The sequence below is a fragment of the Schistocerca nitens genome, chromosome 3 (assembly GCF_023898315.1).
Source record: "Schistocerca nitens isolate TAMUIC-IGC-003100 chromosome 3, iqSchNite1.1, whole genome shotgun sequence".
Taxonomy (NCBI): domain Eukaryota; kingdom Metazoa; phylum Arthropoda; class Insecta; order Orthoptera; family Acrididae; genus Schistocerca; species Schistocerca nitens.
The window spans coordinates 108,829,206-108,843,165 of NC_064616.1; positions in this window are offsets into that span (position 1 = coordinate 108,829,206).

Genomic DNA, 13,960 nt, shown 5'->3' on the forward strand with positions numbered 1-13,960 from the left:
AAGTTGCTGATGTGATTATGCTGGTGACGAGGCATTGGCTACCCTATGAGTGTCATAGTGATTCCTGCTAGTTGCTCACCCAAATACACATTTTTTTGATACTTTGGCCAGTCTGCCTCAAGTGACACCCCACTAGCTGTGTATCTTATGAGAAGCTTCGTTACCTTTGCAAGCGGTTTCTTGAAGTTGGTGATGGGATTATGTTGGTGACGAGGCATTGGCTACCTTAAGAGAGTCATAGTGCTTCCTGCCAGTTGCTCACCCAACTAAACATTTTGAGATACTTGGCCAGTCTGCCTGAAGCGATACGCCACTAGTTGTGTATCTTAAGAAAAACATCGTTACTCTTGCCAGCGGTTTCTTGACTTTGAAGCTGTGATTATACTGGTGACGAGATATTGGCTACCCTAAGAGAGTCACAGTGTTTCGTGCCAGTTGCTCACCCAAATACACATTTTTTAGATACTGTTTCCAGTGTGTCAGAAGCGATACGCCACTAGTTGTGTATCTTAAGAGAAACATCGTTACTTTTGCCAGGGGTTTCTAGAAGTTGCTGATTTGATTCTGCTGGTGACGAGGCATTGGCTACCTCAAGAGAGTCATAGAGATTCCTGCCAGTTCTTCACCCAAATACACATTTTTTAGATACTCTTTCCAGTCTGCCTGATAGCTACGCCACTAGTTGTGTATCTTAAGAGTCATTGTAACTTTTGCCAGGGGTTTCTTGAAGTTGCTGATGTGATTATGCTGGTGACGAGGCATTGGCTACCCTATGAGTGTCATAGTGATTCCTGCTAGTTGCTCACCCAAATACACATTTTTTTGATACTTTGGCCAGTCTGCCTCAAGTGACACCCCACTAGCTGTGTATCTTATGAAAAGCTTCGTTACCTTTGCCAGCGGTTTCTTGAAGTTGGTGATGGGATTATGTTGGTGACGAGGCATTGGCTACCTTAAGAGAGTCATAATGCTTCCTGCCAGTTGCTCACCCAAATACACATTTTGAGATACTGTGGCCAGTCTGCCTGAAGCGATACGCCACTAGTTGTGTATCTTAAGAGAAACATCGTTACTCTTGCCAGCGGTTTCTTGACTTTGAAGCTGTGATTATACTGGTGACGAGATATTGGATACCCTAAGAGAGTCACAGTGTTTCGTGCCAGTTGCTCACCCAAATACACATTTTTTAGATACTGTTTCCAGTGTGCCTGAAGCGATACGCCACTAGTTGTGTATCTTAAGAGAAACATCGTTACTTTTGCCAGGGGTTTCTAGAAGTTGCTGATTTGATTCTGCTGGTGACGAGGCATTGGCTACCTCAAGAGAGTCATAGAGATTCCTGCCAGTTCTTCACCCAAATACACATTTTTTAGATACTCTTTCCAGTCTGCCTGATAGCTACGCCACTAGTTGTGTATCTTAAGAGTCATTGTAACTTTTGCCAGGGGTTTCTTGAAGTTGCTGATGTGATTATGCTGGTGACGAGGCATTGGCTACCCTATGAGTGTCATAGTGATTCCTGCTAGTTGCTCACCCAAATACACATTTTTTTGATACTTTGGCCAGTCTGCCTCAAGTGACACCCCACTAGCTGTGTATCTTATGAGAAGCTTCGTTACCTTTGCAAGCGGTTTCTTGAAGTTGGTGATGGGATTATGTTGGTGACGAGGCATTGGCTACCTTAAGAGAGTCATAGTGCTTCCTGCCAGTTGCTCACCCAAATACACATTTTGAGATACTTGGCCAGTCTGCCTGAAGCGATACGCCACTAGTTGTGTATCTTAAGAGAAACATCGTTACTCTTGCCAGCGATTTCTTGACTTTGAAGCTGTGATTATACTGGTGACGAGATATTGGCTACCGTAAGAGAGTCACAGTGTTTCGTGCCAGTTGCTCACCCAAATACACATTTTTTAGATACTGTTTCCAGTGTGCCTGAAGCGATACGCCACTAGTTGTGTATCTTAAGAGAAACATCGTTACTCTTGCCAGCGGTTTCTTGACTTTGAAGCTGTGATTATACTGGTGACGAGATATTGGCTACCCTAAGAGAGTCACAGTGTTTCGTGCCAGTTGCTCACCGAAATACACATTTTTTAGATACTGTTTCCAGTGTGTCTGAAGCGATACGCCACTAGTTGTGTATCTTAAGAGAAACATCGTTACTTTTGCCAGGGGTTTCTAGAAGTTGCTGATTTGATTCTGCTGGTGACGAGGCATTGGCTACCTCAAGAGAGTCATAGAGATTCCTGCCAGTTCTTCACCCAAATACACATTTTTTAGATACTCTTTCCAGTCTGCCTGATAGCTACGCCACTAGTTGTGTATCTTAAGAGTCATTGTAACTTTTGCCAGGGGTTTCTTGAAGTTGCTGATGTGATTATGCTGGTGACGAGGCATTGGCTACCCTATGAGTGTCATAGTGATTCCTGCTAGTTGCTCACCCAAATACACATTTTTTTGATACTTTGGCCAGTCTGCCTCAAGTGACACCCCACTAGCTGTGTATCTTATGAAAAGCTTCGTTACCTTTGCCAGCGGTTTCTTGAAGTTGGTGATGGGATTATGTTGGTGACGAGTCATTGGCTACCTTAAGAGAGTCATAATGCTTCCTGCCAGTTGCTCACCCAAATACACATTTTGAGATACTGTGGCCAGTCTGCCTGAAGCGATACGCCACTAGTTGTGTATCTTAAGAGAAACATCGTTACTCTTGCCAGCGGTTTCTTGACTTTGAAGCTGTGATTATACTGGTGACGAGATATTGGATACCCTAAGAGAGTCACAGTGTTTCGTGCCAGTTGCTCACCCAAATACACATTTTTTAGATACTGTTTCCAGTGTGCCTGAAGCGATACGCCACTAGTTGTGTATCTTAAGAGAAACATCGTTACTTTTGACAGGGGTTTCTAGAAGTTGCTGATTTGATTCTGCTGGTGACGAGGCATTGGCTACCTCAAGAGAGTCATAGAGATTCCTGCCAGTTCTTCACCCAAATACACATTTTTTAGATACTCTTTCCAGTCTGCCTGATAGCTACGCCACTAGTTGTGTATCTTAAGAGTCATTGTAACTTTTGCCAGGGGTTTCTTGAAGTTGCTGATGTGATGATGCTGGTGACGAGGCATTGGCTACCCTATGAGTGTCATAGTGATTCCTGCTAGTTGCTCACCCAAATACACATTTTTTTGATACTTTGGCCAGTCTGCCTCAAGTGACACCCCACTAGCTGTGTATCTTATGAGAAGCTTCGTTACCTTTGCAAGCGGTTTCTTGAAGTTGGTGATGGGATTATGTTGGTGACGAGGCATTGGCTACCTTAAGAGAGTCATAGTGCTTCCTGCCAGTTGCTCACCCAAATACACATTTTGAGATACTTGGCCAGTCTGCCTGAAGCGATACGCCACTAGTTGTGTATCTTAAGAGAAACATCGTTACTCTTGCCAGCGGTTTCTTGACTTTGAAGCTGTGATTATACTGGTGACGAGATATTGGCTACCCTAAGAGAGTCACAGTGTTTCGTGCCAGTTGCTCACCCAAATACACATTTTTTAGATACTGTTTCCAGTGTGCCTGAAGCGATACGCCACTAGTTGTTTATCTTAAGAGAAACATCGTTACTTTTGCCAGGGGTTTCTAGAAGTTGCTGATTTGATTCTGCTGGTGACGAGACATTGGCTACCTCAAGAGAGTCATAGAGATTCCTGCCAGTTCTTCACCCAAATACACATTTTTTAGATACTCTTTCCAGTCTGCCTGATAGCTACGCCACTAGTTGTGTATCTTAAGAGTCATTGTAACTTTTGCCAGGGGTTTCTTGAAGTTGCTGATGTGATTATGCTGGTGACGAGGCATTGGCTACCCTATGAGTGTCATAGTGATTCCTGCCAGTTGCTCACCCAAATACACATTTTTTTGATACTTTGGCCAGTCTGCCTCAAGTGACACCCCACTAGCTGTGTATCTTATGAAAAGCTTCGTTACCTTTGCCAGCGGTTTCTTGAAGTTGGTGATGGGATTATGTTGGTGACGAGGCATTGGCTACCTTAAGAGAGTCATAATGCTTCCTGCCAGTTGCTCAACCAAATACACATTTTGAGATACTGTGGCCAGTCTGCCTGAAGCGATACGCCACTAGTTGTGTATCTTAAGAGAAACATCGTTACTCTTGCCAGTGGTTTCTTGACTTTGAAGCTGTGATTATACTGGTGACGAGATATTGGCTACCCTAAGAGAGTCACAGTGTTTCCTGCCAGTTGCTCACCCAAATACACATTTTTTAGATACTGTTTCCAGTGTGCCTGAAGCGATACGCCACTAGTTGTGTATCTTAAGAGAAACATCGTTACTTTTGCCAGGGGTTTCTAGAAGTTGCTGATTTGATTCTGCTGGTGACGAGGCATTGGCTACCTCAAGAGAGTCATAGAGATTCCTGCCAGTTCTTCACCCAAATACACATTTTTTAGATACTCTTTCCAGTCTGCCTGATAGCTACGCCACTAGTTGTGTATCTTAAGAGTCATTGTAACTTTTGCCAGGGGTTTCTTGAAGTTGCTGATGTGATGATGCTGGTGACGAGGCATTGGCTACCCTATGAGTGTCATAGTGATTCCTGCTAGTTGCTCACCCAAATACACATTTTTTTGATACTTTGGCCAGTCTGCCTCAAGTGACACCCCACTAGCTGTGTATCTTATGAGAAGCTTCGTTACCTTTGCAAGCGGTTTCTTGAAGTTGGTGATGGGATTATGTTGGTGACGAGGCATTGGCTACCTTAAGAGAGTCATAGTGCTTCCTGCCAGTTGCTCACCCAAATACACATTTTGAGATACTGTGGCCAGTCTGCCTGAAGGATACGCCACTAGTTGTGTATCTTAAGAGAAACATCGTTACTCGTGCCAGCGGTTTCTTGACTTTGAAGCTGTGATTATACTGGTGACGAGATATTGGTTACCCTAAGAGAGTCACAGTGTTTCCTGCCAGTTGCTCACCCAAATACACATTTTTTAGATACTGTTTCCAGTGTGCCTGAAGCGATACGCCACTAGTTGTGTATCTTAAGAGAAACATCGTTACTTTTGCCAGGGGTTTCTAGAAGTTGCTGATTTGATTCTGCTGGTGACGAGGCATTGGCTACCTCAAGAGAGTCATAGAGATTCCTGCCAGCTCTTCACCCAAATACACATTTTTTTAGATACTCTTTCCAGTCTGCCTGATAGCTACGCCACTAGTTGTGTATCTTAAGAGTCATTGTAACTTTTGCCAGGGGTTTCTTGAAGTTGCTGATGTGATTATGCTGGTGACGAGGCATTGGCTACCCTATGAGTGTCATAGTGATTCCTGCTAGTTGCTCACCCAAATACACATTTTTTTGATACTTTGGCCAGTCTGCCTCAAGTGACACCCCACTAGCTGTGTATCTTATGAGAAGCTTCGTTACCTTTGCCAGCGGTTTCTTGAAGTTGGTGATGGGATTATGTTGGTGACGAGGCATTGGCTACCTTAAGAGAGTCATAGTGCTTCCTGCCAGTTGCTCACCCAAATACACATTTTGAGATACTGTGGCCAGTCTGCCTGAAGCGATACGCCACTAGTTGTGTATCTTAAGAGAAACATCGTTACTCTTGCCAGCGGTTTCTTGACTTTGAAGCTGTGATTATACTGGTGACGAGATATTGGCTACCCTAAGAGAGTCACAGTGTTCCCTGCCAGTTGCTCACCCAAATACACATTTTTTAGATACTGTTTCCAGTGTGCCTGAAGCGATACGCCACAATTTGTGTATCTTAAGAGAAACATCGTTACTTTTGCCAGGGGTTTCTAGAAGTTGCTGATTTGATTCTGCTGGTGACGAGACATTGGCTACCTCAAGAGAGTCATAGAGATTCCTGCCAGTTCTTCACCCAAATACACATTTTTTAGATACTCTTTCCAGTCTGCCTGATAGCTACGCCACTAGTTGTGTATCTTAAGAGTCATTGTAACTTTTGCCAGGGGTTTCTTGAAGTTGCTGATGTGATGATGCTGGTGACGAGGCATTGGCTACCCTATGAGTGTCATAGTGATTCCAGCTAGTTGCTCACCCAAATACACATTTTTTTGATACTTTGGCCAGTCTGCCTCAAGTGACACCCCACTAGCTGTGTATCTTATGAGAAGCTTCGTTACCTTTGCAAGCGGTTTCTTGAAGTTGGTGATGGGATTATGTTGGTGACGAGGCATTGGCTACCTTAAGAGAGTCATAGTGCTTCCTGCCAGTTGCTCACCCAAATACACATTTTGAGATACTGTGGCCAGTCTGCCTGAAGCGATACGCCACTAGTTGTGTATCTTAAGAGAAACATCGTTACTCGTGCCAGCGGTTTCTTGACTTTGAAGCTGTGATTATACTGGTGACGAGATATTGGCTACCCTAAGAGAGTCACAGTGTTTCGTGCCAGTTGCTCACCCAAATACACATTTTTTAGATACTGTTTCCAGTGTGCCTGAAGCGATACGCCTCTAGTTGTGTATCTTAAGAGAAACATCGCTACTTTCGCCAGGGGTTTCTAGAAGTTGCTGATTTGATTCTGCTGGTGACGAGGCATTGGCTACCTCAAGAGAGTCATAGAGATTCCTGCCAGTTCTTCACCCAAATACACATTTTTTAGATACACTTTCCAGTCTGCCTGATAGCTACGCCACTAGTTGTGTATCTTAAGAGTCATTGTAACTTTTGCCAGGGGTTTCTTAAAGTTGCTGATGTGATGATGCTGGTGACGAGGCATTGGCTACCCTATGAGTGTCATAGTAATTCCTGCCAGTTGCTCACCCAAATACACATTTTTTTGATACTTTGGCCAGTCCGCCTCAAGTGACACCCCACTAGCTGTGTATCTTATGAAAAGCTTCGTTACCTTTGCAAGCGGTTTCTTGAAGTTGGTGATGGGATTATGTTGGTGACGAGGCATTGGCTACCTTAAGAGAGTCATAGTGCTTCCTGCCAGTTGCTCAACCAAATACACATTTTGAGATACTGTGGCCAGTCTGCCTGAAGCGATACGCCACTAGTTGTGTATCTTAAGAGAAACATCGTTACTCTTGCCACCGGTTTCTTGACTTTGAAGCTGTGATTATACTGGTGACGAGATATTGGCTACCCTAAGAGAGTCACAGTGTTTCCTGCCAGTTGCTCACCCAAATACACATTTTTTAGATACTGTTTCCAGTGTGCCTGAAGCGATACGCCACTAGTTGTGTATCTTAAGAGAAACATCGTTACTTTTGCCAGGGGTTTCTAGAAGTTGCTGATTTGATTCTGCTGGTGACGAGGCATTGGCTACCTCAAGAGAGTCATAGAGATTCCTGCCAGTTCTTCACCCAAATACACATTTTTAGATACTCTTTCCAGTCTGCCTGATAGCTACGCCACTAGTTGTGTATCTTAAGAGTCACTGTAACTTTTGCCAGGGGTTTCTTGAAGTTGCTGATGTGATTATGCTGGTGACGAGGCATTGGCTACCCTATGAGTGTCATAGTGATTCCTGCTAGTTGCTTACCCAAATACACATTTTTTGATACTTTGGCCAGTCTGCCTCAAGTGACACCCCACTAGCTGTGTATCTTATGAGAAGCTTCGTTACCTTTGCAAGCGGTTTCTTGAAGTTGGTGATGGGATTATGTTGGTGACGAGACATTGGCTACCTTAAGAGAGTCATAGTGCTTCCTGCCAGTTGCTCACCCAAATACACATTTTGAGATACTGTGGCCAGTCTGCCTGAAGGATACGCCACTAGTTGTGTATCTTAAGAGAAACATCGTTACTCGTGCCAGCGGTTTCTTGACTTTGAAGCTGTGATTATACTGGTGACGAGATATTGGTTACCCCAAGAGAGTCACAGTGTTTCCTGCCAGTTGCTCACCCAAATACACATTTTTTAGATACTGTTTCCAGTGTGCCTGAAGCGATACGCCACTAGTTGTGTATCTTAAGAGAAACATCGTTACTTTTGCCAGGGGTTTCTAGAAGTTGCTGATTTGATTCTGCTGGTGACGAGGCATTGGCTACCTCAAGAGAGTCATAGAGATTCCTGCCAGCTCTTCACCCAAATACACATTTTTTAGATACTCTTTCCAGTCTGCCTGATAGCTACGCCACTAGTTGTGTATCTTAAGAGTCATTGTAACTTTTGCCAGGGGTTTCTTGAAGTTGCTGATGTGATTATGCTGGTGACGAGGCATTGGCTACCCTATGAGTGTCATAGTGATTCCTGCTAGTTGCTCACCCAAATACACATTTTTTTGATACTTTGGCCAGTCTGCCTCAAGTGACACCCCACTAGCTGTGTATCTTTTGACAAGCTTCGTTACCTTTGCAAGCGGTTTCTTGAAGTTGGTGATGGGATTATGTTGGTGACGAGGCATTGGCAACCTTAAGAGAGTCATAGTGCTTCCTGCCAGTTGCTCACCCAAATACACATTTTGAGTTACTGTGGCCAGTCTGCCTGAAGCGATACGCCACTAGTTGTGTATCTTAAGAGAAACATCGTTACTCTTGCCAGCGGTTTCTTGACTTTGAAGCTGTGATTATACTGGTGACGAGATATTGGCTACCCTAAGAGAGTCACAGTGTTTCGTGCCAGTTGCTCACCCAAATACACATTTTTTAGATACTGTTTCCAGTGTGCCTGAAGCGATACGCCACTAGTTGTGTATCTTAAGAGAAACATCGTTACTTTTGCCAGGGGTTTCTAGAAGTTGCTGATTTGATTCTGCTGGTGACGAGGCATTGGCTACCTCAAGAGAGTCATAGAGATTCCTGCCAGTTCTTCACCCAAATACACATTTTTTAGATACTCTTTCCAGTCTGCCTGATAGCTACGCCACTAGTTGTGTATCTTAAGAGTCATTGTAACTTTTGCCAGGGGTTTCTTGAAGTTGCTGATGTGATGATGCTGGTGACGAGGCATTGGCTACCCTATGAGTGTCATAGTGATTCCAGCTAGTTGCTCACCCAAATACACATTATTTTGATACTTTGGCCAGTCTGCCTCAAGTGACACCCCACTAGCTGTGTATCTTATGAGAAGCTTCGTTACCTTTGCAAGCGGTTTCTTGAAGTTGGTGATGGGATTATGTTGGTGACGAGGCATTGGCTAACTTAAGAGAGTCATAGTGCTTCCTGCCAGTTGCTCACCCAAATACACATTTTGAGATACTGTGGCCAGTCTGCCTGAAGCGATACGCCACTAGTTGTGTATCTTAAGAGAAACATCGTTACTCTTGCCAGCGGTTTCTTGACTTTGAAGCTGTGATTATACTGGTGACGAGATATTGGCTACCCTAAGAGAGTCACAGTGTTTCCTGCCAGTTGCTCACCCAAATACACATTTTTTAGATACTGTTTCCAGTGTGCCTGAAGCGATACGCCTCTAGTTGTGTATCTTAAGAGAAACATCGTTACTTTCGCCAGGGGTTTCTAGAAGTTGCTGATTTGATTCTGCTGGTGACGAGGCATTGGCTACCTCAAGAGAGTCATAGAGATTCCTGCCAGTTCTTCACCCAAATACACATTTTTTAGATACACTTTCCAGTCTGCCTGATAGCTACGCCACTAGTTGTGTATCTTAAGAGTCATTGTAACTTTTGCCAGGGGTTTCTTGAAGTTGCTGATGTGATTATGCTGGTGACGAGGCATTGGCTACCTCACGAGAGTCATAGAGATTCCTGCCAGTTCTTCACCCAAATACACATTTTTTAGATACTCTTTCCAGTCTGCCTGATAGCTACGCCACTAGTTGTGTATCTTAAGAGTCATTGTAACTTTTGCCAGGGGTTTCTTGAAGTTGCAGATGTGATTATGCTGGTGACGAGGCATTGGCTACCCTATGAGTGTCATAGTGATTCCTGCTAGTTGCTCACCCAAACACACATTTTTTTTGATACTTTGGCCAGTCTGCCTCAAGTGACACCCCACTAGCTGTGTATCGTATGAGAAGCTCCGTTACCTTTGCCAGCGGTTTCTTGAAGTTGGTGAAGGGATTATGTTGGTAACGAGGCATTGGCTACCTTAAGAGAGTCATAATGCTTCCTGCCAGTTGCTCACCCAAATACACATTTTGAGATACTGTGGCCAGTCTGCCTGAAGCGATACGCCACTAGTTGTGTATCTTAAGAGAAACATCGTTACTCTTGCCAGCGGTTTCTTGACTTTGAAGCTGTGATTATACTGGTGACGAGATATTGGCTACCCTAAGAGAGTCACAGTGTTTCCTGCCAGTTGCTCACCCAAATACACATTTTTTAGATACTGTTTCCAGTGTGCCTGAAGCGATACGCCACTAGTTGTGTATCTTAAGAGAAACATCGTTACTTTTGCCAGGGGTTTCTAGAAGTTGCTGATTTGATTCTGCTGGTGACGCATTGGCTACCTCAAGAGAGTCATAGAGATTCCTGCCAGTTCTTCACCCAAATACACATTTTTTAGATACTCTTTCCAGTCTGCCTGATAGCTACGCCACTAGTTGTGTATCTTAAGAGTCATTGTAACTTTTGCCAGGGGTTTCTTGAAGTTGCTGATGTGATGATGCTGGTGACGAGGCATTGGCTACCCTATGAGTGTCATAGTGATTCCAGCTAGTTGCTCACCCAAATACACATTTTTTTGATACTTTGGCCAGTCTGCCTCAAGTGACACCCCACTAGCTGTGTATCTTATGAGAAGCTTCGTTACCTTTGCAAGCGGTTTCTTGAAGTTGGTGATGGGATTATGTTGGTGACGAGGCATTGGCTACCTTAAGAGAGTCATAGTGCTTCCTGCCAGTTGCTCACCCAAATACACATTTTGAGATACTGTGGCCAGTCTGCCTGAAGCGATACGCCACTAGTTGTGTATCTTAAGAGAAACATCGTTACTCTTGCCAGCGGTTTCTTGACTTTGAAGCTGTGATTATACTGGTGACGAGATATTGGCTACCCTAAGAGAGTCACAGTGTTTCGTGCCAGTTGCTCACCCAAATACACATTTTTTAGATACTGTTTCCAGTGTGCCTGAAGCGATACGCCTCTAGTTGTGTATCTTAAGAGAAACATCGTTACTTTCGCCAGGGGTTTCTAGAAGTTGCTGATTTGATTCTGCTGGTGACGAGGCATTGGCTACCTCAAGAGAGTCATAGAGATTCCTGCCAGTTCTTCACCCAAATACACATTTTTTAGATACACTTTCCAGTCTGCCTGATAGCTACGCCACTAGTTGTGTATCTTAAGAGTCATTGTAACTTTTGCCAGGGGTTTCTTGAAGTTGCTGATGTGATTATGCTGGTGACGAGGCATTGGCTACCTCAAGAGAGTCATAGAGATTCCTGCCAGTTCTTCACCCAAATACACATTTTTTAGATACTCTTTCCAGTCTGCCTGATAGCTACGCCACTAGTTGTGTATCTTAAGAGTCATTGTAACTTTTGCCAGGGGTTTCTTGAAGTTGCTGATGTGATTATGCTGGTGACGAGGCATTGGCTACCCTATGAGTGTCATAGTGATTCCTGCTAGTTGCTCACACAAACAAACATTTTTTTTGATACTTTGGCCAGTCTGCCTCAAGTGACACCCCACTAGCTGTGTATCGTATGAGAAGCTTCGTTACCTTTGCCAGCGGTTTCTTGAAGTTGGTGAAGGGATTATGTTGGTAACGAGGCATTGGCTACCTTAAGAGAGTCATAATGCTTCCTGCCAGTTGCTCACCCAAATACACATTTTGAGATACTGTGGCCAGTCTGCCTGAAGCGATACGCCACTAGTTGTGTATCTTAAGAGAAACATCGTTACTCTTGCCAGCGGTTTCTTGACTTTGAAGCTGTGATTATACTGGTGACGAGATATTGGCTACCCTAAGAGAGTCACAGTGTTTCCTGCCAGTTGCTCACCCAAATACACATTTTTTAGATACTGTTTCCAGTGTGCCTGAAGCGATACGCCACTAGTTGTGTATCTTAAGAGAAACATCGTTACTTTTGAAAGGGGTTTCTAGAAGTTGCTGATTTGATTCTGCTGGTGACGAGGCATTGGCTACCTCAAGAGAGTCATAGAGATTCCTGCCAGTTCTTCACCCAAATACACATTTTTTAGATACTCTTTCCAGTCTGCCTGATAGCTACGCCACTAGTTGTGTATCTTAAGAGTCATTGTAACTTTTGCCAGGGGTTTCTTGAAGTTGCTGATGTGATTATGCTGGTGACGAGGCATTGGCTACCCTATGAGTGTCATAGTGATTCCTGCTAGTTGCTCACCCAAATACACATTTTTTTGATACTTTGGCCAGTCTGCCTCAAGTGACACCCCACTAGCTGTGTATCTTATGAGAAGCTTCGTTACCTTTGCAAGCGGTTTCTTGAAGTTGGTGATGGGATTATGTTGGTGACGAGGCATTGGCTACCTTAAGAGAGTCATAGTGCTTCCTGCCAGTTGCTCACCCAAATACACATTTTGAGATACTGTGGCCAGTCTGCCTGAAGGATACGCCACTAGTTGTGTATCTTAAGAGAAACATCGTTACTCGTGCCAGCGGTTTCTTGACTTTGAAGCTGTGATTATACTGGTGACGAGATATTGGTTACCCTAAGAGAGTCACAGTGTTTCCTGCCAGTTGCTCACCCAAATACACATTTTTTAGATACTGTTTCCAGTGTGCCTGAAGCGATACGCCACTAGTTGTGTATCTTAAGAGAAACATCGTTACTTTTTGCCAGGGGTTTCTAGAAGTTGCTGATTTGATTCTGCTAGTGACGAGGCATTGGCTACCTCAAGAGAGTCATAGAGATTCCTGCCAGCTCTTCACCCAAATACACATTTTTTAGATACTCTTTCCAGTCTGCCTGATAGCTACGCCACTAGTTGTGTATCTTAAGAGTCATTGTAACTTTTGCCAGGGGTTTCTTGAAGTTGCTGATGTGATTATGCTGGTGACGAGGCATTGGCTACCCTATGAGTGTCATAGTGATTCCTGCTAGTTGCTCACCCAAATACACATTTTTTTGATACTTTGGCCAGTCTGCCTCAAGTGACACCCCACTAGCTGTGTATCTTTTGACAAGCTTCGTTACCTTTGCAAGCGGTTTCTTGAAGTTGGTGATGGGATTATGTTGGTGACGAGGCATTGGCAACCTTAAGAGAGTCATAGTGCTTCCTGCCAGTTGCTCACCCAAATACACATTTTGAGTTACTGTGGCCAGTCTGCCTGAAGCGATACGCCACTAGTTGTGTATCTTAAGAGAAACATCGTTACTCTTGCCAGCGGTTTCTTGACTTTGAAGCTGTGATTATACTGGTGACGAGATATTGGCTACCCTAAGAGAGTCACAGTGTTTCCTGCCAGTTGCTCACCCAAATACACATTTTTTAGATACTGTTTCCAGTGTGCCTGAAGCGATACGCCACTATTTGTGTATCTTAAGAGAAACATCGTTACTTTTGCCAGGGGTTTCTAGAAGTTGCTGATTTGATTCTGCTGGTGACGAGGCATTGGCTACCTCAAGAGAGTCATAGAGATTCCTGCCAGTGCTTCACCCAAATACACATTTTTTAGATACTCTTTCGAGTCTGCCTGATAGCTACGCCACTAGTTGTGTATCTTAAGAGTCATTGTAACTTTTGCCAGGGGTTTCTTGAAGTTGCTGATGTGATGATGCTGGGGACGAGGCATTGGCTACCCTATGAGTGTCATAGTGATTCCTGCTAGTTGCTCACCCAAATACACATTTTTTTGATACTTTGGCCAGTCTGCCTCAAGTGACACCCCACTAGCTGTGTATCTTATGAGAAGCTTCGTTACCTTTGCCAGCGGTTACTTGAAGTTGGTGATGGGATTATGTTGGTGACGAGGCATTGGCTACCTTAAGAGAGTCATAATGCTTCCTGCCAGTTGCTCACCCAAATACACATTTTGAGATACTGTGGCCAGTCTGCCTGAAGCGATACGCCACTAGTT